This window comes from Dermacentor albipictus, chromosome 5 (genome assembly GCF_038994185.2).
Source record: "Dermacentor albipictus isolate Rhodes 1998 colony chromosome 5, USDA_Dalb.pri_finalv2, whole genome shotgun sequence".
Lineage (NCBI taxonomy): Eukaryota > Metazoa > Arthropoda > Arachnida > Ixodida > Ixodidae > Dermacentor > Dermacentor albipictus.
Window position 1 is genome coordinate 135,125,740 of NC_091825.1, and position 20,126 is coordinate 135,145,865.

Here is a 20,126-nt window from a genome sequence, read left to right on the forward strand (position 1 = left end):
GGATGCGAAGAATTGTAAGCCCTTCGCTTGGTTCCCCAGCCCATGCAGCCAAGGGTAGCACGCATGCGCAAGATGGCCGCTCTAGAGAACCGACGGCGAGCAGCAGTACGCAAACAATTTGCTGCACCGCGGTGGGAAACGCCTGCAAGCGCGGCCTTGGTGCAAAAAAGTCCGCAGGGTGACACCGCCTCTCTTCGGCGAAGTCATGCGGCCGACTGAGATAGCTGGCGGCCACCGCCAAGCATTCGGAGCATTCACGACTGGTTTGCGCCCGACCAAGGTCCAGTTCATTAGCGGAGCAATCACGCTGCCGTCCAACTGCGGCAAGCAATCTTCGGTGCTGACAAATCACGCTCACCAAGGGCACTGCTGGGAAAATGGCAGATGAAGCAGCGAGAAATGTTGATGTCCTCTCAGTCAGGGACCAGAGGGATGCTTTACGACAACCTTCCGTGCCACTTCGACGTGTAGCGGATATGGAAAACGAGTCTAGCATCGCACAGTTAATTAGACAAGGCCTTTATCGGAAAACAGCTGCAGCACCAATCTTGCTACGAAGACTGCAGGCTACATTTATTGTTTTGTGAAATCACAGTAGAGGGGGCAAGGAATACGAATTGAATGACGCTATGCAATTCTGCAACTGAGATAGCGAGCGATATACGGGAACGGCGGCGAATTCGGCATCATATGCGACCCTCTGTACTGCGTCTACCAATAAGCAGCGACAGCTCGCGCAGACGCACGAGAAACGATGCATGTTAATCACGACGAACCCTGCCAACGTTCCAGATACACTTTTTTTTCGTGCATACTGCGTCCTCGACCCGGCGTGCGCGACTGCTTGACTCGCCGCATTACAACCAGAAGGAGGCCCGCAAACGGCGGCAAGCTGCTTATACGAAAACCGCACGCGCGGCCGGACTCGAGTGGGACAGGTTTAAGCATGCTGACTGAGAGCAATGCGTCGCCGCGCGACGTTACCCGAGACCAAGACCAGTCTTACGGCCAAAGGAACGCGGCAGAGCTGCATCCGGATGGACGGGCAGCTGAATGTTGGTTGTGCCGTTCGTGTTCGTCGTGGCGTCCTGCTTTCCCGCACTCGCCCAGCGGTGCCGCGGATTGCGTCGAACTCGTTCTACCAGCGGCGGCGGCGGGCGCAGTCGGCTTCTTAATCACCGCAAGGACGTCCAAGGACGTCCGCCAAGGCTGCCTGCCGCTGGCTCGACGCCGGAGGAGAGGCGAAGGGCGACCCAGCGGGTAACCGATAGCGCCCCGTGGAATCCCAACCATCTGGGACGGCGGGCGTCGCGTTTCCTAGATTGGGCAGCTGCTGCGCCGTCACCGCTCCTACACGACGCCAGACGCGGAGGCCGCAGCCGCGGAGGGGATGAACGAAAATGCTCGCGCCACGACGGCGTCCCTGGCCATGGGAAAGGGCGGGGCTTCCGCCTTCGCCGCCGCACCCGGTGCGGTACATTTCGCGGCACAAAAGCCACCGGCACACAGAGCCGCATGTACGGGGCGTTACGTAAGCTGTGCAGAAATTATTATACGGCACCTTCAAAGCTTACCGTTCGTTGTCGAGAGCTGCATATATATTGCGCGATAAAGTGTGGCTCCACGTTAGGGTGGTTGCAAAGGAGTGCTCAAAAGTCACGCTTCAAGCTTTCGAAAAATTTCAAGCAGGGAATTTTCGTTCTTCGAAAACAATCATCTAATAAAGATAGCCTTCATGTGACGTCAAGGTCGCAGCGCTCAGCGTTCTAGTGCCCAAACATTGTGGCCACGACGACGTCTAGACACCGTATCACAACGCACACATTGTTCTGTTTTTTGATGGCGACTGTTTTTCACCGGTTTATCACTGCTATCACTTTGTCGTTCGATGCAAGACGCGCCAGTCGTGTTACCATCCTGTTACGTTTCTTGCTTACGCCGCTGCTCGGCATGCTAGTACTCATAAATGGCAGCCGCGATGACGTACGTCTGTGCAAACTATACGCGTTGGATCGTATGTGGAAAACTGCAAAAAAAAAAACATGAACGTTTCACGATACATGAAGGCCACCGCGATTCGACATCTACAACGAGGATATACGCCGGCGGCAACGTGGGCCTTCAGCAGACACCCGCAGTTCTCGATCCCACAAGTGCGAAGGATATACAAGGATAGAAACGGTGGCGATGCCGCGCTATAACCAAACACTCTGCATCGGTCTCTGTATCGTGGGGTTCGCCGTAGGCGCATACCTGCTTGCACGGTATGCCCTGCACGCCGCACGCCGGTTCCACGCCGCCACCGCAGCAAAGCGATTTCGGCGCAAACACGAGCGACGGCCGCACGTCGAGAGGTGAACGCTGCTGTGCTGCATGCACGGCGCGCGCAGTTGTGCGCAGCAGGCTGCATGTGGGAGGTTGCAGAGTGCGGGAGGCCTGGCCAACTCGTACCTCCGCTTTCGGACACCGCTTTGACTAGCAGGCCCCTTCGCCCGCCTGCTGACGTCACAACACCTGCACCGTTCCAGCTGCTCGATGCTAGGCGGCCGCTCGCTCGGCCAATACTACCGCCACTGCTTATTACGGTGGTGTTTTAACGCAAGCGGCGCGACTACGCTTTGGGGATCTTCGCATGTACAAAAGAAACCACCGGTTGCATACATTACCACACGCACGCAATACACCTGTGTACAGAGTCCAGAGTCCGCTAACTAGAGGAGTCCGTTCCCCAATAACGCACTGCGGGCAAGGCACAGGAAAAAGAAAGCGTACGAGACGAGACCTTGTATAGATCCGCGACATCTTATTTTTGATACAATATATTTTGAAGATGACTGCCTATTGAATGGCGTCGGTCACTTTAGTCACGTGAAATTAGTACCAAATAACATAGGCAAGCACAAAGCGGCACTGAAGGGAAAGGTCACGGGAATGATGAAAGTAACAGAAAAGAACGTCACGTAAAGACAGGACAGTGCAGTGAGACAAATGCAGTGAAGCCGCAGCACAAAACACATACAGTCAGTTCACAGAAAGGCACAAGTAAGGTGGCATACTGCGACTCTTTAGTGGGGAAATAAAACGAGTTTAAGTGACACATAAGCAGTCACACATAAGCATATGCGTTATGGGACTCATTTAGGACCACGCGATGTCTACGCCGTACATATAAAGCTGCGTCATCCAAGATCATGATATATTCGAGCAACATGACGCAGTCTTTCCAACCCCTTGCAATCCCCAGCCCAGTGCAGGGTAGCTAACCGGAAACTCGCATCTGGTTAACCTCCCTGTCTTTCCTGTGTCGCTCTCTCTCCCCTCATGACGCCGGCAAGTAAATCCCACCGAGTTGTACTGCCAGTGATTAAATCAATATAACGTCATCCGCGAAGTAAGCAAGTAAATCAACCTCATCAAGTTATCCATACAAGGCAGAGGGTTCACATGAAGATTCAGACTCAAGGAGATCAACACTGGCCTAACAAGGCATAAGCCTCAGCACGGTGCCAACGTCTCGACAAGGGGACTTGGCCATCTTCAACTGAACAAATGGTCGAGACGGAGGCAAGTCCCGTAGCCGAAACGTTGGTTCGACGCTGATCGAGAGGTCTCCGGTATGAGCATTTTTGATCTGGTTTAGTCACCCCTCCACTCCGAGAAAAAAAAATAGCTATAATATCGGTGGATCCCACGCATACGTGCAAATCGGTGATAAGCGAAGCTTTTTTTGATGTTCACTGAAATGGCCTTGCTTCACTTTTCCTCCTTGACTTCTGTGTAGCTCAACGCGGCCCTCGCTCAAATGCGCGCTTCGGCTCCGTTCTTCGTTTCGTTTTGTTGTTGCTGCTGCTGCCCATCACGTGTGTGGCTCCTACCCGCGATGGAAGATTGGCCAAGAAATGGGTGGATTATTCCAAATTAATATACGACATTGTAGGCGTTTCGTTTTCCTTCGGTTATTCTGTTCACTCAGGTCGTTTCTCAACGCTCGGCTGCTTGTACTTTTCTATTCGGGTACCTACACAATGGCACATGCCCAGCTGCATGCGCATACCCAGTGGCCTCAGTTGTCTATAGCGGCCGTATTTGTCTGATCAAACACTCCTACGTCCCATTCGATGCAAGTAACATGTGGGCGAGAAATACGCTGGCTAATCACTCTGAATTTTAATAAACAGCTTCCTCTCTGTCAGATGCCCAGCGGCAAATACCCAGCGGCCCAAGTAGCTGCATATTCTGCAAGACAGCCGCAGCCACCCTACCCTCAGCACTACAGGGAGGGCAGACAAAAAAAGCTTCGCTTAAAAAAATCTTATCTGTGGCGATGTCGCCAGAACTGGCGCTAAATGGTACCTTTCCTATAACGTTTCTCATACACACTCACCCAACATTCGCAACGACATTTCTCCATAACCAACGCAAAAAAGAAAAAAAGCGGCCGCCGAGTCTAAAACGTGACAACGTTATCGCGTTGCTCCATCTCCTGCTTAGTGGTCGTCAGTCAGGCCCCTATTATATACGCCGGCACTGCTATATCCTTAGCTCACGGCGGCGTTTCTGCTGGGCAACCCGGACTGCGCATATATAATCTCGTCTTGAAAGCAACTCGGCACGAGCGCTTCCGGCGTGCGAAAACCCTCGGCTAAACAACTGCGCCAGGCGACCGAAATGGACGCGCAGGCGCCGCCACTTTAAGGGCCCGTACATGGTCGCTCCGCACGTCCGTTCCGCCCTCGTCCGGTCGCGTGCGGAGAGCTCTCTACTGGCGAGCGGAGAGCGGACGCAAGTTTCCCGTCCGGCCGCCTGCTCGTCTCTCATTGGCTGGTCCGAGGCGGATGGTTCGGCTGTCGTCACAGCAAACATGGCGCGTGCTCGAAGCGAAGTGAAGCGGGGACGCAAGGCCTAGGCTACAGCCGCGTCAGAAACAGTCTATTTTTTTCTCCTTTTTGTGATTTTTACCAGAGATATGTGGCACCCACGGAGATAGTCATCGGAAGAAGCAAGCCGGTGTACGCTTCCAGACCTCATCAGTGCGTGCGATCGCCAACAGAAACAGACGGAGCGCAGGAAGTGTGTGTTGTGTTTACGAGAGCGTCGGAAGAAATATTTCAAGCCGTCGACTTCGTGATTTCTTGTGCCATGCTTCGCGTGTGCGTCGCAGACGAGAACTCCATCACATACACGTGCATTCTGAGCAGCACACACGTTCAAGGCGTGGCGAAATAAGTAGCGTCCGATTGGCGCACCCAGCGTACACGTTTGGTTTCTGCTCTGTGTATGCCGATCGTTGCCGCGGTGTGGTGAACGCCAGCCCTTCGCAACTTACCAAAAGTAACGATACGATCAGTAGCGATAAGTTTTTATCGCCTAGTTATCGCTGCCATTCTGCGTGTGCTCTACTGCGTATGAGCCGTTTTGCCGGCTGCGATGCGCCGTGGTGATCGCGACGTTCGAGCTGTGCTCTTGCCGTTATGAAGTGCGTTTGCGAGCTACAAATCGTGATATATATGTGCGATGTGTTGCAGCGTTACTGGGTGTAGAAGTGGTCGTACTACGCGATGTTCGTGTGCTCAGAACTGAGCTGAGCATAAGTGTTGCCGATTGCGTTTTCTTATGTAGTAGCCCGATAGAGAAGCCCTATCACACCGGCCTTTTCTGCTTCGTACATCTATCGTTTGTTTCAAAAGTTGTTACTGCACGGTTAAAGATGCTTCTATCGGTGGGGGGAAATTAGGGAACAACATTATAATTGCATACGTCAAGACGTTCAGCGCTGTCGTGAAATGTGGACGCGCCTGAGAGCACTAATGTCATGAATGCAATTAAAATTTCCCGAGACAGTATTAAGAGAACGGTTAAAAAAGAAAACATATGAGAAGGTAAGCACAGCAGCTTGTGAACCCGCTCCTATAATACCTCGACCCGCGTCTGTTTGTAAATGTATGTTTTCTTGCGTTTGTCAATTTTTTTTCTATTTCCCAGATTTCTTTACGTTGGAGTTCTTCTTAGTTCTCGCATTTGTGTGTGAATACGTGCCTGTTTCCATGCGTGCTTGCGCTTACCATTATTTCTGTCCTTTTATATTATATTAGCATTTGCTTTTGCTAGTTTTCTTTCAGGAAAGTCATTACACATTTTCATAAACCAATCTCATTCAAAGCACTAACTCATGTACACGGCAGGGCAGGCCTCTTCCATCTCATTAAAACCTTTCTCACTGGTCTACCTCGTCTTCTCAGTCTGCCTACTCGCTGTGTTTTCTGTCCTTGCTTCTTGTGTTGTTGCTGCAGTGTGATTAACCAACTTGCTCAAAACAGATTTTCATCGCCTATGAAAACAGAAAGGTTTAGAGATAGATTTTCTTAAAAGCGTCATGGGGGTTGCACAGCAACTTAGCCTCTTACCTCAGTTCATGTTTATGCATCAGTGCATGTGGCAGCTCGCCAGAAGTGCACATGAAAGGGTGCCATATTGTGAAACTACACCATGCTATGCTGTTGCATTTTTCATGCAATCAGTCTTAGTAAACGGATGGTTTCGCTGCCCATCACATATGATGGCAAAAAAGTACAACACGAATAACACTGTGCAGTGGGGTGTCATTTCCTGTCTGATGCTTTTGTCGTTGCAAAGAAATTTTTCAGTAAACGGAGCCCAGCAAAGCAGTGCACTGATAGCTTTTGCAACTTTCACCATTTATTACTTCACAAATGTCATTGTTTGAACCTGGCCATCGATCACTATGCCGATGGCTTGTGAATTAAATAATTGCCTCAATAAAACACATTCAACTTCACTCAGAATTTTTTAGTACAAACAATGCTAGCAAAGCTATTCAGGGTGAATAATTGTGCTTACATTGGTGTTACTTGCCGTGAGATAAACAAATACAACAATGGCTGCGACATGACTGTGATTTGACGTGCAGACTGCTAATGGTGCATTTCAAGCGTGCCCTCGACTACTGCTATTAATAGCTGCCCGACTGAGTATTTTGGGCCTAACTAAGCTAATGATGTTTGATAATTGTTCTCCTATTCGCATTACTTGCCTGGGCCAGGTAACCAAAATAAACAATGCCACCACATGAATGTGTGTTTGCATGCAAGCTGCCAACAGTGGCTGTCATTTTCACATTGAGTGCTGCCGTTTCACCAACAGTGCAACGACTTGACTGCGCTTTGACGTGCAGACTGCTAATGGTGCCTTTCAAGCGTGCCCTCGACTACTGCTATGAATAGTTACCCGACTGAGTATTTTGGGCCTAACTAAGCTAATGATGTTTGATAATTGTTCTCCTATTCGCATTGCTTGCCTGGGCCAGGTAACCAAAATAAACAATGCCACCACATGAATGTGTGTTTGCATGCAAGCTGCCAACAGTGGCTGTCATTTTCACATTGAGTGCTGCCGTTTCACCAACAGTGGCAACGACTTGACTGCGCTTTGACGTGCAGACTGCTAATGGTGCCTTTCAAGCGTGCCCTCGACTACTGCTATGAATAGTTACCCGGCTGAGTATTTTGGGCCTAACTAAGCTAATGATGTTTGATAATTGTTCTCCTATTCGCATTACTTGCCTGGGCCAGGTAACCAAAACAAACAATGCCACCACATGAACGTGTGTTTGCATGCAAGCTGCCAACAGTGGCTGTCATTTTCGCATTGAGTGCTGCCATTTCACCAACAGTGGCGACGACTTGACTGCGCTTTGACGTGCAGACTGCTAATGATGCCTTTCAAGCGTGCCCTCGACTACTGCTATTAATAGTTACCCGAATTAGTATTTTGGGCCTCACTAAGCTAATGATGTTTCATAATTGTTCTCTTAGTCACATTACTTGCCTGGGCCAGGTAACCAAAATAAACAATGCCACCACATGAATGTGTGTTTGCATGCAAACTGCTAAAGTGGCGGTCAATTTCGCGTTGACTACTGCTGTTTCACCTACAATGGCTACGACATAGCTGCAGTTTGAAGTGCAGATGCTGAAGGTGCCTTTCAAGCATACCCCGATGACTGTTATTTCATGGTGTACTTGATGTACACAAACGTGTACAGCTATTTTAAAAATTAAAATAGCATTACAACATGGGCTCATGTCATTTAGAACATACTCAAAAATTTTTAGAAGTGGAAACAAAGTTTCCACTTACCGTATGCTCATCGGATACAAAGGCTCTTTGTATCATGGATACAACTCTTTGTATCCCAGCTGCAACACATGTTGCCATTAGGAAGTGCTGCACCACAACTTCTGTGCGGTAGTTAGACCCCACTGAAACACGTGTTACATCAGTGCTTTGATACAGCCACACAGATTGCACAACCTGAGGAGCAGTTACCCGCCGTGATTGCTTAGTGGTTGTGGTGTTGGGCTGCTAAGCATGAGGCTACAGCATCGACTGCCAGCCACAGCGGCTGCATGCAGAGGAGGATGATTTACATATGTAACAGTTACTCATCCCTTGAAATGTGAATGACCCAAACCTTCGCGAGCATATCAGTCGCAACCATCCAGCAGCGCATAGTAGAAGTACAAGCACAAGTAGAATAGTACCAACGTCTCAGCTGGTTTGTTGTGATTACCTTGCCAGCAAGTTTCTTGTTTATATTGGATAGGCTTCCTACTTCCTACAAATAGCTTGTATACATATTTGACCTGCACCACAAAGAGCTGATGTGACAAAAAATGTGTACACCGTAGTGTTATGTTGCTTTTCATGGTGTCTCAGTTTACTTAATACAGTTTTGAATTTACAGATTGATTCACATGTTTATAGCTAAACACCACTGAAAACTACTTGCATTGTGACTGCAAGGTCACAACACGAGGATTTGTGTGGTATCCTTCCTGTTCATCGGTGTGTCCTTGCACTATAAATGTAAAATGTCACACCTGCAAACCTGAGCATCCACCCTTACATTTCAAACACTTTTTTGAATGCTCGGCAGTTATGCTTACAAGCACATTGTGACAGCAAATCTGCACCACCTTAATTTAAGTGCGATGTAAAGGATTGTTTGTGCATATCCAAGCTGTTCTAGCGTGCCTGCAGGGATACAGCATTGTCCAATGGCACTGTATAGTTCAGGCGTAACAGTGAACTAGTAAACAAAGCGGCTGATAATACTAAGCTGACCTATATGTAGGAGCGTTATTTTATCTAACCCACACGCAAAGTTGCTTTCAGTGTATTGAATAACCGCAGCTTTGATTTACCAAGTTATATTACTGCACGCACAGAGCGCTGAAACAAAGTCTGTACAATGGTGAGAAATGTGCCAAGGAATGAAAGATTACTTGTGATGTGTGGATTTGAATAGCAGATGTGAATGCATACCCAATTCACCAGTATGCATGTTTTCTTTTGGAACAATTTTACATTTGGCACAGAGGCTGAGCCACTGCGGCCTCTTGACTGCAAATTTCTGTGCTCTCACAGTGCCAAAGGGGGTATCATTCATTTGGCTACCCGAATAGTGAATACGTAAAGGAGCACAACCATCTTTCAGTTTTGCGCAGAACACCTTGTGCATTACTCACAAAACTGAACCTAAGGAACTATTTGCTGGTTTGCTATGCAAATAAAAAAAATGGCAGTAACTGTTTCCCCACTTTTTGTGTGGCCCTGTGTTCCACCACGTGTGCCTTCTTTTCATTGTCATGTGCATGTTAAAACACCAACTAATTAAGAAAGCCGAACACGAAACTACTAACTACATCAACCTTTTCACACCACAAGATGTCACTGAACTCACTGCTAAGCTACACTTGATAATATCGGCTTGCTTTCAAATAAATGCAGGCACTGGCCAGCTGTTTATGTTATGCTATGCATTTTTCATTTTCCTAAAATATGTCTGTGCATGAGCTAGCAAGGTTGTTACTGCATAAATACATACACAACATGCAGCCCTTGCCCAACTAACTCACATAACCTGAGAAGAGCTTATTTTTTATATGTAGAGCAATCAAAATAGAACACGCATGTATGATGCCAACAGTATCAAACAGTCTCAAGTCGAACATCCTTGTTTGGTGCCATGGGTGAGAGAGGAAGCATGCCTGTCAAGGTACTGCTTAATTTTGTGTGCTTTGGTAATGTTTGTGCATTTTTGAAATGTTAAATTAGGTATGTTAAGTAGTAAGGTGGCAACATATTGGGTAGCCAGGCTGGCAAGAAAGAATGCAATTTGATTTCACTCAAAATAAGTTTTCTTATCAGCAATGTAAATTATATGCTTTCAAATAAGTACTCCCCTTGGAAACATATCTCATGAGTATGCATATATCTGCATAAGGTCACCGCAATACATACACATTGCTTTAAGCCAGTCATAATGAATTGTACACTCACTGCTTAACCTTCAATTCCTTGCTGCATGAAGTTAACCACTCATGCACAACTTTTTCTGCACACGGTGAGAACCTAAGTCATCGCTGAGCATATCATTTAAGGAAAAGGCATTCCATGCATCCAACTGCTTTAAGCAGCCTCTTAAAATTGGCAGAGTGAAAAAAAAAGCACGAGCAAGCGTATCAGCAAGCTGTACTCGAGGCCTCGCACGCGTGCTCAGTGGTAGAAATGTGCGTCTTGGCGACCTACGCAAATGCATTCCGCGACAGATGTGCGTGTGTTCTGTATTCTTGCAAGCTGTCACTAACACTATAGAAACCGCGCCACCGCGCTTCCGGCGACAATATCAGTTTCGCGTGTCGCAGAACGGATCACGTTGGATAATTAGAGAGGTGTTGTTCAACCAGCCAAGGCAGCGTGCACTGAAAGTAATCATCCGAGAATACGTCGCGTGCTGCGACGTGATGCGATTGCAATACATCTGTAAAAGGTGGCGCAGATAAGACGACTGTGCAATGTTTCGAAGAAGGATGACGGTGCCAATGCAACACATACGGCTGCAGAACAGAATGTGGCAGCCTAGAGTCGCATTTTCGCCGGAACGCGGAAAATTGAAATCACATCTGCAAAAATATGCCAGTGTCGTCTGCTGTCAAAGGTCGTTGCCAACCTTGAACACCTTTGCTCCGCCGAACGGTTGCCAGCTGTCAACAGGCCGCGTCGCCCAATAGGAGTGCGCGTGCGTTCCGCTCGTGCGGATTGAGCGTGCATCGAATTTTGCGACACCTTCCGCCTTTCGGGCTTCCGCTCGCGACCGGACGAGGGCGGAACGGACGGGCGGAGCGACCATGTACGGGCCCTAACCCCGTTAACCGACGACCGCCCGCCCCACTTGGCATGGCCCAGCCAATGGGCCGATTAGACGTACCACGCCGTGGTCTCGCCGCACACGTACGCACGTGTAGCCAGTCGCTCGAGGCGATACGCCGCCGGCGCTCTCGGCGGGCCACCACACGGATTAGCCCGCGGCTTGTCAGCTGGCCCACATAATGAGAGAAAGCGCGCGTCGTGATGTTGGTGATTAGCCAGCAAGCAAGCTGACATCACGGCGGGCGAACCTCTGGCTATTGGGCGCGACCTAAACTACAACATTAAGGGGGGGGGGGGGGGGGAACACACCAGGAGGTCTAACCCTGACTGTCAATTAGGAGAAAGAGGTCAAGAAGAAGGCGGCATTCCAAGGATAGTGAGTTTACAACCAGAAGAACACGTACACAGAACTACTTGGCCGTACGCCTGCTGACGACTCGCGTAAAACGGTGCGAATCAATGTTTGTGAAAAAACGAGTGTGTAACTGCGAACGTAGCATTGAATGAGCAAAGGTGCATTAAAAGGCAGTGTTGAAATCCAAAGCAAAGCACACGATGATTCTAGCTCGTACACAAGAGCCGTAAGAGTTGCATGCGCCTGAGACGAACAGCCTGTGATCGCTTACGGATGAACTGCGACAGAGATGATACTAAACAAACCGGCCACTGCGTGGCGAATCATCCATATCAGCCACATTGTGATGACTGCGTATGTGCGATACATGCTAACAATCCAGAGCGCGCGCACCGAAGAGCGCGACCCTGCGTCTCGAGGCCAGGACGCACGTATACACAAAGCGAGACAAGGAGCCTGCATATACAGTCGGACGCTCACATGCGGCGATGTCGCGTTCACCGGGCGTTTAGTGGGTGAGTGACCGGATGTGAAAGCGACAAACCCAAATGGGCGCGCCTCCCACTACCATCATTTTCTCACCCCAGAATACTATGATTGGATGCCCCGCCACTACACGCGAGGCTTCGTGCGTGACTTCATACGTCACGCCATAGAGAACTTATCAGCGCACTCGATCGATCGAAAACTCGGCTCACTGGCCCAGTTGAACTCGCGTTGCTAATATAACGGGAAAGAAACATGAGCGCCCCATAGCTTGCGCCAGGCGAGCTCACGAATAAGCGGCCGCAGACGTCCGACTTGCTCCGTTTCATCAAAGAATGCTCACTCGAAGAAGCCAAGTTGGACTGCCAAGTTGGAAGACAGTTGGACTGCATGTACACTAGCCAGGTGGCCATGGAGGGCATAGAGATATGAGCCTCCGGAAAGCCTACGCAAGTTCAATTCAATTGTGCATGTCAAGGCTTTTCAGTTTAAAGAACCGCAGTTTTCGAATTCCGAAAGCACCACGCACAACCTTACGGCCTAAAAAAGAGAGTTGGTGACGTGCGCGGTTGTATGCGAACGTATGTAATGTAGGTGAAGTGATAAAAGTCGACATTCGGCTATAGGAGCCGAAAGGTTTTCGGAATCGTCAATTCCATCATTACATCCAAACCAACTATTGCGACATGCACCAAATTTCCTACGCCCCCTTTATTATTATTATTATTATTATTATTATTATTATTATTATTATTATTATTATTATTATTATTATTATTATTGTAAGGAGGTTTATTGGACGAGTCCAACAAACGGGCGGTAGCTCGGAACAGTGAGCGCGGAATTCATTCTTCATTACATTATTATTATTATTATTCAGTGAGTGGGAACAAAAGGCGTCGAAACTGTGGCCGCGCGCCGACACTCGAACTGCATGTGGGTCCCGCGCCAGGAGGAGAGGGGAAGGCTCACTTCCAAAGGATATATCGCTGCAAGGAGATGGCTCAAGGCACCACGTCATAAGCCAAACCTCGGACTTACTTCCTGCGACCTCGCTTCAAATACCCTACCAAAAAACCAACACGCCGCCGCGCTGGGAACAATGAGAGCTTAAACCAAACACACGCTTGCATTGCACTATAAGGCTCCGTCCATGCCACGGCATTCCAGACACGCGTACTTCGTTGTGCCCAGCAAGCCGGGAAAAAAAAAAACAGGATAAAGAAATGGGGAAAGGGGGGTGGGGGGTTCGTAGTCGGGCCGGGCCGGCCATCCGCGTAGTCGTTGCGCGAGTTTTGCTCCGCACTGCACGACGAGGTCAAAGGGTCGGCGGCGCCGAACGACCGAGCCGCGCTCGCATTCCGCGCTCTTCGTGACGCTCGGGCAACGCCGCCGAGGGCCACCTAGAAGAGCACGCACGCACGCACGCACAAAAGCAAAGTTTCACGCGTGCCTGCAATGAGAGAGAGAGAGAGGAGGGGGAGACTATAACGCTCTGTCCGGCCGCGCAAGCAAAACGGGCGCAGGGGGAGACGCTTCAAATGCAAACAACCACCCTGCACGCTCTATGCGCGCGCCGGAGAGCCAGCGTGGTACCCAGACTCAATCACCGCCGGACGCGCGTGCCATGCATGGCTGCCGGCTGATGCGCTTCGGAACGCACGACCGTGCATACACATAGCCGGCGCGTTACGCAGTGCAGTGTTATTAGCGACAGAAGCCAGGACGTGCGCAAACAAGCAGCGGCGATTGTTGTTCTTTCTCGATAGTCAGTGTACACTCGGACGCCGACGTAGAAGAACGCTATACAGCCCTAACTCACGAAGCAGCGACTCACAAACGCTTCGCGATCGCCCTTGATAGGCGCTTACAGCGATGACACGGCGCTTGCCGCTGACGACTGGTATGTTGTACTCCTTACTCAAACGCGACGGGAGCTCATGCATATACGTTGCACGTACGCCAGGCCTGACCTAACTGCGGCTCACGAGCTACGCGCGGCCTCGTTGTGGGTTCACGTTCTGCTCGAAATCTTGGGCGACCATTTTCCACTGAGGCGTCGTACACAAAACACTGCACCGCGCGATGTACCACACTGTGCCGCGCCGGCATGTGTTAAGTAAACTAAACTGGTGTGAGCGATTTTCACGAAGTAGGCCTGCGTTCATCCGAAGAGAGCACAGGCGGTCTAAAAACAAATAGAAGTGTCTGCGCTAAGCGCGGCGGTCTAACAAGATGATCCCTCTCTTAACGGCTCGTCATAAGCGCTTCTCTTGGTGGCCTCGGAATAAGCTGTTGGAAGTGCGATCAAAGAGGATTGTGTGCATAAAATGCCACAGTGCTCACCTCCTGCCTTTTCTTTTTCTGTCTAAGATAAAAAAAAAACTGAGCACGCACTCGTAAGAGGGAAAATTCGACGGAAAACCGAAACCGAGCAACAATAAGAAATCGATCAAGAACGTCTTTTATGCCCCGAATACATTCGCTCACTTTAAATATGGAGCGCGGGTAAGAAAAATAAAGGAAACGGGGGCAACAAGTCGGCCGTGGGCGACATTTCGCGACGCGAAGAACGCCGACAGCGGCGAGTGAGACAACAAAAAGAGAGAGAGAAAGAAAGACTACACACTCTCGCTCGGAGAGGCCGCGCGAGCGTGACGCGAAGCCGCGCGTTTTGACGCGACACGCGACCGGGCGCGAGCGAGCGTGTGCGCGTGACAGGACGCGATATACGGCAGCGACGAGGACTCCGGAGGCAGCAGCGGCGGCGCGCCACTAGATTAGTCACGACGGCGGCGGCGACGGCGACGACGCGCCGAGCCGAACCACGCACACGCCCGCTGCCCTCCCCCCCCTCCTCCCCCCTCCGCCGTCCTCGGCAGAAGCGAGCTCCGACAGCGCAAACAACGCAGCGACACGCGCCAAGGGTCTCCGCTACGCGGGCGGAGCCGTCGCGCACGCGAACGGGCCCCGGGCAGCCTGCCAAGAACATCGGCTGCGACGGGAACCGAGAACGCGAGGAGTCCCCGCACGCTTCGGATGAGAGACGCTCACTTTTATGAAAGTTGGACGCGCATGCCAGCCACAGTTCCCCCCAACAACCTCGCAAGACGAATGGGGAGAAGGCAAGAAGTCGTCGCGCGACGATATCAAGGAGTAAAGTGTCGCACTCAGCAACGTATTTAGTCCGAAGCTGTATATAACGGAAGTCCCGAGGAGCTGCAAGCCACAATACCGATGCCAACTTTATCGCAAGGGCTGTAGGAAGCATGCTACACTTTGTAGGTCATACGCCTTCTCCGGCAATGCTACGTGAAACCTGAAATTTTCTCATTCTTTCCATGGCACCGGCTTAAACGAAAAACTCTAGCCAATTCACATCAATACCATGGACTTTGTCTCGCCTCTGCATACCATGCTCTTATATTCTCCTGCCTTACTTTTGTTCCTGCCCTTCTCGTCTACAAGCATCCTGTCCTCGATCCCTTTCCTTATGCGCAGTAGCAAGAAGTAGGCATAATTCTACGCATTTCATTGAAGAGCTCTCTCTCTCTCTCTCTCTCTCTCTCTCTCTCTCTCTCTCTCTCTCCAATTTGGCTCCCTTAGGCTTTCTCCATGCTGTGCGTTTACGCGGGCTTACACACACGAGAATAGGTGTGCACGATGCTATACGCATACATAAAATATAGTACGAGTACGAGTACGTCCAGGCATGAGAGTTTCAGGACTTCCCTAAGAGTTCCGGAGGACCCACGACCGGAATCAACACTCCTGCGCCGTCCGTACCGGGTACCGGATTTACAAAAACGTAATCTAATAAGCATTGTTATTATTATACAAAATATTACGAATTAGTGTCTCGCATTCACACTTTCGACCTGTCCATCGCTTGTGCATAGTTGCCACATGACTGACAACATATGTCATCACGCGCTTTGTCAGCACCTGCTCAGACAAGGAGCGCTCGACACGCAAAGCCATCGTTTCGAGAAGTCCACGGTTGCGGCCGACATGCTTGCTCAACACGTTAACGTCGAGCGTACTACCTTGCGTATTAGAAGACGGCGGGTCTTTGCGACATACTGTTAGTACTTATTTCCACGTAGAGTGGCTACGTTGCTCACTTCTGTCATCGTTCCCTCATATAGCGCCCTCGAGCTATCTTCATTCGTCCCTATACCTCCTCTCCCGCAGTGAAGGGTAGCAAACCGGATGCGCGTCTGGTTAACCTCCCTGGCCTCTACTGTTTGTTTTCTTTCTTCTATCTCGTCTTCTTTCGTAACAGCCAATCCGGATTTACTTACATTTCTTCCTCTTTTTCATCTATCTCTCATCTTCCAGTGCCCCAATCCCCCCTTTGCCCTTTGTAGTGTAGCCAACCAGACGGTTTTCCTGTTAACCTCCCAATTTCCTTTTCTCTCTCTCTCTCTCTCTCTCTCTCTCTCTCTCTCTCTCTGGTTAACATGCAACTGCGAAATCCCAAAAGCCCCGCATGCCGCCCACATTACTGAGACAACAAGTCGAAATGCGTGAGTTCAATTAGGCAGGCTCGTCCGCAATCCCTAAACGTCTCTGCACAAGCATCCAAAAGACTGACGCAACGCTACAGCGAGCCACCACTTCTTTCACTTGCCAGTGGGCACACGAAATCAAAGCAAGACGGCACACGAAACAGAATGAGCCGGGGAACATCGCAAGGATGTCGACCTCCCCTGCGGCCGAGGAGCGCACAGACGTTGAGGCCACTTCGGTTTCTTCTTTCCCATGACGCAACAACCACACCGCCGCCGACGCACACCAGGCAAGGTGTGTACGTATTATACGTGCCCGCTCCGCGCATCGAGATCCCAGCGTGCACGACGGCCGTTACACAAGTTCGAGATTCCCAGGCACCCTCGCTCGCCGCGTGCACACGGCAAATGCCGCCCGCCCGCGGGCCATGTTTGCCCGCACCGAGAATTACACGGGCAAACACGAGCGCGCTGGCAACGCCGGGAGCGCCCTGCAGCTCGCCGCGGGAGGGCGGTTGCTGTTGCTGCTGCTCCGCCGCATGCTACAACACACAGGGCGCACAGTGTTGACGCAGTGGCCGGCACGCACCAGGGCCTCGGCATACACGCGGAAAGGAAAGCAGATGTCGGGCAAGGAGGAGGAGGAGGAGGGAGCGCCCGTGGTCGGGCAAATAGACGGGCCCGGTGGCGGGCGAGGCATTTCGAAATAATGGCGTCGTAGCATGCTCGCGCAGCAGCAGCAGCAACGAGGCTTCGGCATACGTATACAGGCGCCGCTACACAGACGACCAATTTGGTATAGCGCTACCGCTTCATCGTACGCGCTCCCACCGATCGAATGCCACTTGCGCATGAGTATACGGGATTATCTTACGCTCGCGTCGGTTATATGCCTGGCAGGGAGAGGGAACGGTAATAAGCCGTATCGCTACGTTGAGGCTATAGGAGTATTTCAACGTCGGGTTGCCGTTCTACCATTACTGACAACGCCTGGCGCTGAGTACGCATGCGCAGTTGGAGGAAAGTAACAGCGGTAACGGATAACGCTAACGCCTGCTAGCACAACCTACATTCGTTGAAACCTTTATCCCGTTCATACGGTGCAGCCGGAGAGCTTTCAGGGAGAGTCGCGATGTCAGTCGTGCCAATGTCAACCAACCGCTATACATATAGCGCGTGGCGCCTTACGTACGCTAAACGCGGGCCCTGAGCGGGATGCCACGGAGAGCGCCCGTTGAAGACCGTTATAACGTACAGGGAGGCCTATTCCGCACATCGTCTAATTCCGCCATATATTCAAATGCTGTCGCGGCGGCATTCTGAGCGAATCATGCAGAAAGGAAGCAGCGCGCAGCCTGGGCCTGCTCTGGGCCAGAAGTGACACGATGGCGAATCCAACAACACAGCGGAATTTGTCAAAGTCCAGAATAGCTACCCGGAACGCAAACGTGAACACGTTACAGGACAATGCGCCGTCTGGTGCGTGACGTCAAAATGTGGGAGCCAAGGCAATCCATATAGGCAACCATTCTGCTGTATCCATGCCGACGCGTCACGTCATGCCTACGGACACCAGAATCGCCAACGATCTCAGAAATCCGGACGTGGTGTGCGCATGGATAACATTTGCTCAAGGTCGCGCTGTTGTTTATACCCGTAAAAAAGATTTATTTACTATACCCTCTGTCCCTGTCCCTTTTACTCTCGAATCATGGGGGCAGCACTTCCGAATTTGATCTCGACTTCTCTATTTTTCTATCTGGCTATATGCATATCACATTCGGAAACCAACCATTTTTCGGTCTGGAACAATTGGTCATGCACTTCTCGAAAAAGAAAAAAGGAAAGACCAAAACAACGTAAGAGCATTACGAGAAATAAAACGGTATTTATTTTTATTTACTTTTACATCTTTCCGGTCAGAACCGAGACGCAAATAGAGTGCGAAAAAGAGGGGGCCGCGGGTCGTCGCAGGGGCCCGTCACGCGAAGACGACAGGCGCGAACGCGCGGCGCCGCGGAAGTCGGCTCTTCCGCTCAGCACGAGCGTGCGCGCTCAAAACAGAATCGGGGGCCGCCGAACGGAAGACGGGACCAGAGCCGTCGCCGCCGCGACAAGAACGCCCCTTTTCCGTTTCCGACCCGACACCGCGGTGCGCCCAATTAGTGCGCGCGGCCTGCAAGGGGAGAAGAGAGCGCGGGCGCCCCGCATCGCACTGTACAGATCGCGTCCTCCATCACGGAAGGCGCAATAACAAGACTTTCGGAATCTGTGGCGCTGTCACGTCACCCGCCAGATCACAGACGACCGAGTGCGTGCGGAGACCGGGACACACACAGGGCCCTCGAGCAGCGTGCCACGCTACTTCGTCACCTACTTCTGTATACTGGGCGCTATAAGAAACGGCTGCATTGTCTTTAGTAGGCTCAATGCTGTCTAACAACCTTAATCGGTTTCCTCCATATCCCTGTTCGGCGCGAAAAACGCATTACGGTAAGTAGAGCATTGTATCATGTTAGAGCGCAGCTCTTCGGCGGCCGCTCCTGCGCCGAGCGCCGGCGTTGCCTCTCGTAACCGAGCGAACGAACACAGCAAAGGATGCGAACGCGGAGCGCAGAGGGAGATGAGAAGACGCCGGTAGCGAAGAGAGCGCGAGGAGGAAGGCGGAGGAGGAGGGTGCAGCGACACCATGAGGCGGAAAGTGGAGGAAGAGGGTATGGCGAAAGAGTGAGAGGGAAAGCGTAGTGACGCGCACGACGGGCTATGCGGCGACGCTGGCAACGAGATGGCGCCGGACTACCGCGTGTCGCCTGTTGGGAACAAAGCGCTGCATGAGCGGAGGTCCGTCTGCGGCGCCTGCTGTGAATTGCGCCCATGCGTCACTTAAGCGCCGCCTCTCGCGATTTCCCCATTAGCGAAGCAGTCGCGCCCCACATCGCTCCGTTTGCAACGTGCCGCACGAGACAGATTGTCCGCGCCAGCCAATACTTTTTTTTCCCTACATGAACAATACGCAGATGTTTCAGTTCATACCTTTCAAACAGCGCTTGATATGGTAGGCACGGGCGGTTCTCACTGGAATAAGTTTTCGACGTCCCCTGAAAAACCGAAAGAAAGGAGTGGGTGAATGCGTGGAGTCCAAAACAGACAGTCATATATGAGCGTCGAAACAGGCGCTATATATGTCTACCAGCAATGAAAATCTAGGGGCGCGCGAAATGCTTACGTAAAATTGCACCCCTTTCTCATTCACCGTGTTACCTAAGCTGACATTTCTTGGGCCAGCATATTCCGACATCTTCAGTGTGGAAGACTGTTAGAAGAAAGAGAAATCGTCTTCCCGGGCAACAAAGTTCGTTCTAATGCATTTTTCACTCTTTGCGCCACAAAACACCTAATCATCACCATCTTTTTGGTCTCTCGTGCAGCACAAAACGTTCGATGATTTGAATATCTTAATTTGTATATGGACTCGCATTATTACATGTTCGGCAACAGTGAAATCCTTGCAAAGCCTATGAACTAATTTAGCCGCTTATATG

General features: G+C 50.8%; 1 protein-coding gene across 1 annotated transcript in view; it reads right to left on the reverse strand.

Annotated features, from left to right (window-relative positions):
* PlexA (plexin A) overlaps positions 1–20,126 on the reverse strand; it is a 385,856-nt gene that overhangs the window by 310,071 nt on the left and 55,659 nt on the right. The window contains exon 2 of the mRNA XM_070538955.1: positions 19,618–19,682. The gene's annotated coding sequence lies outside the window, so the exon portion shown is untranslated. The remainder of the gene's footprint in view (positions 1–19,617; positions 19,683–20,126) is intronic.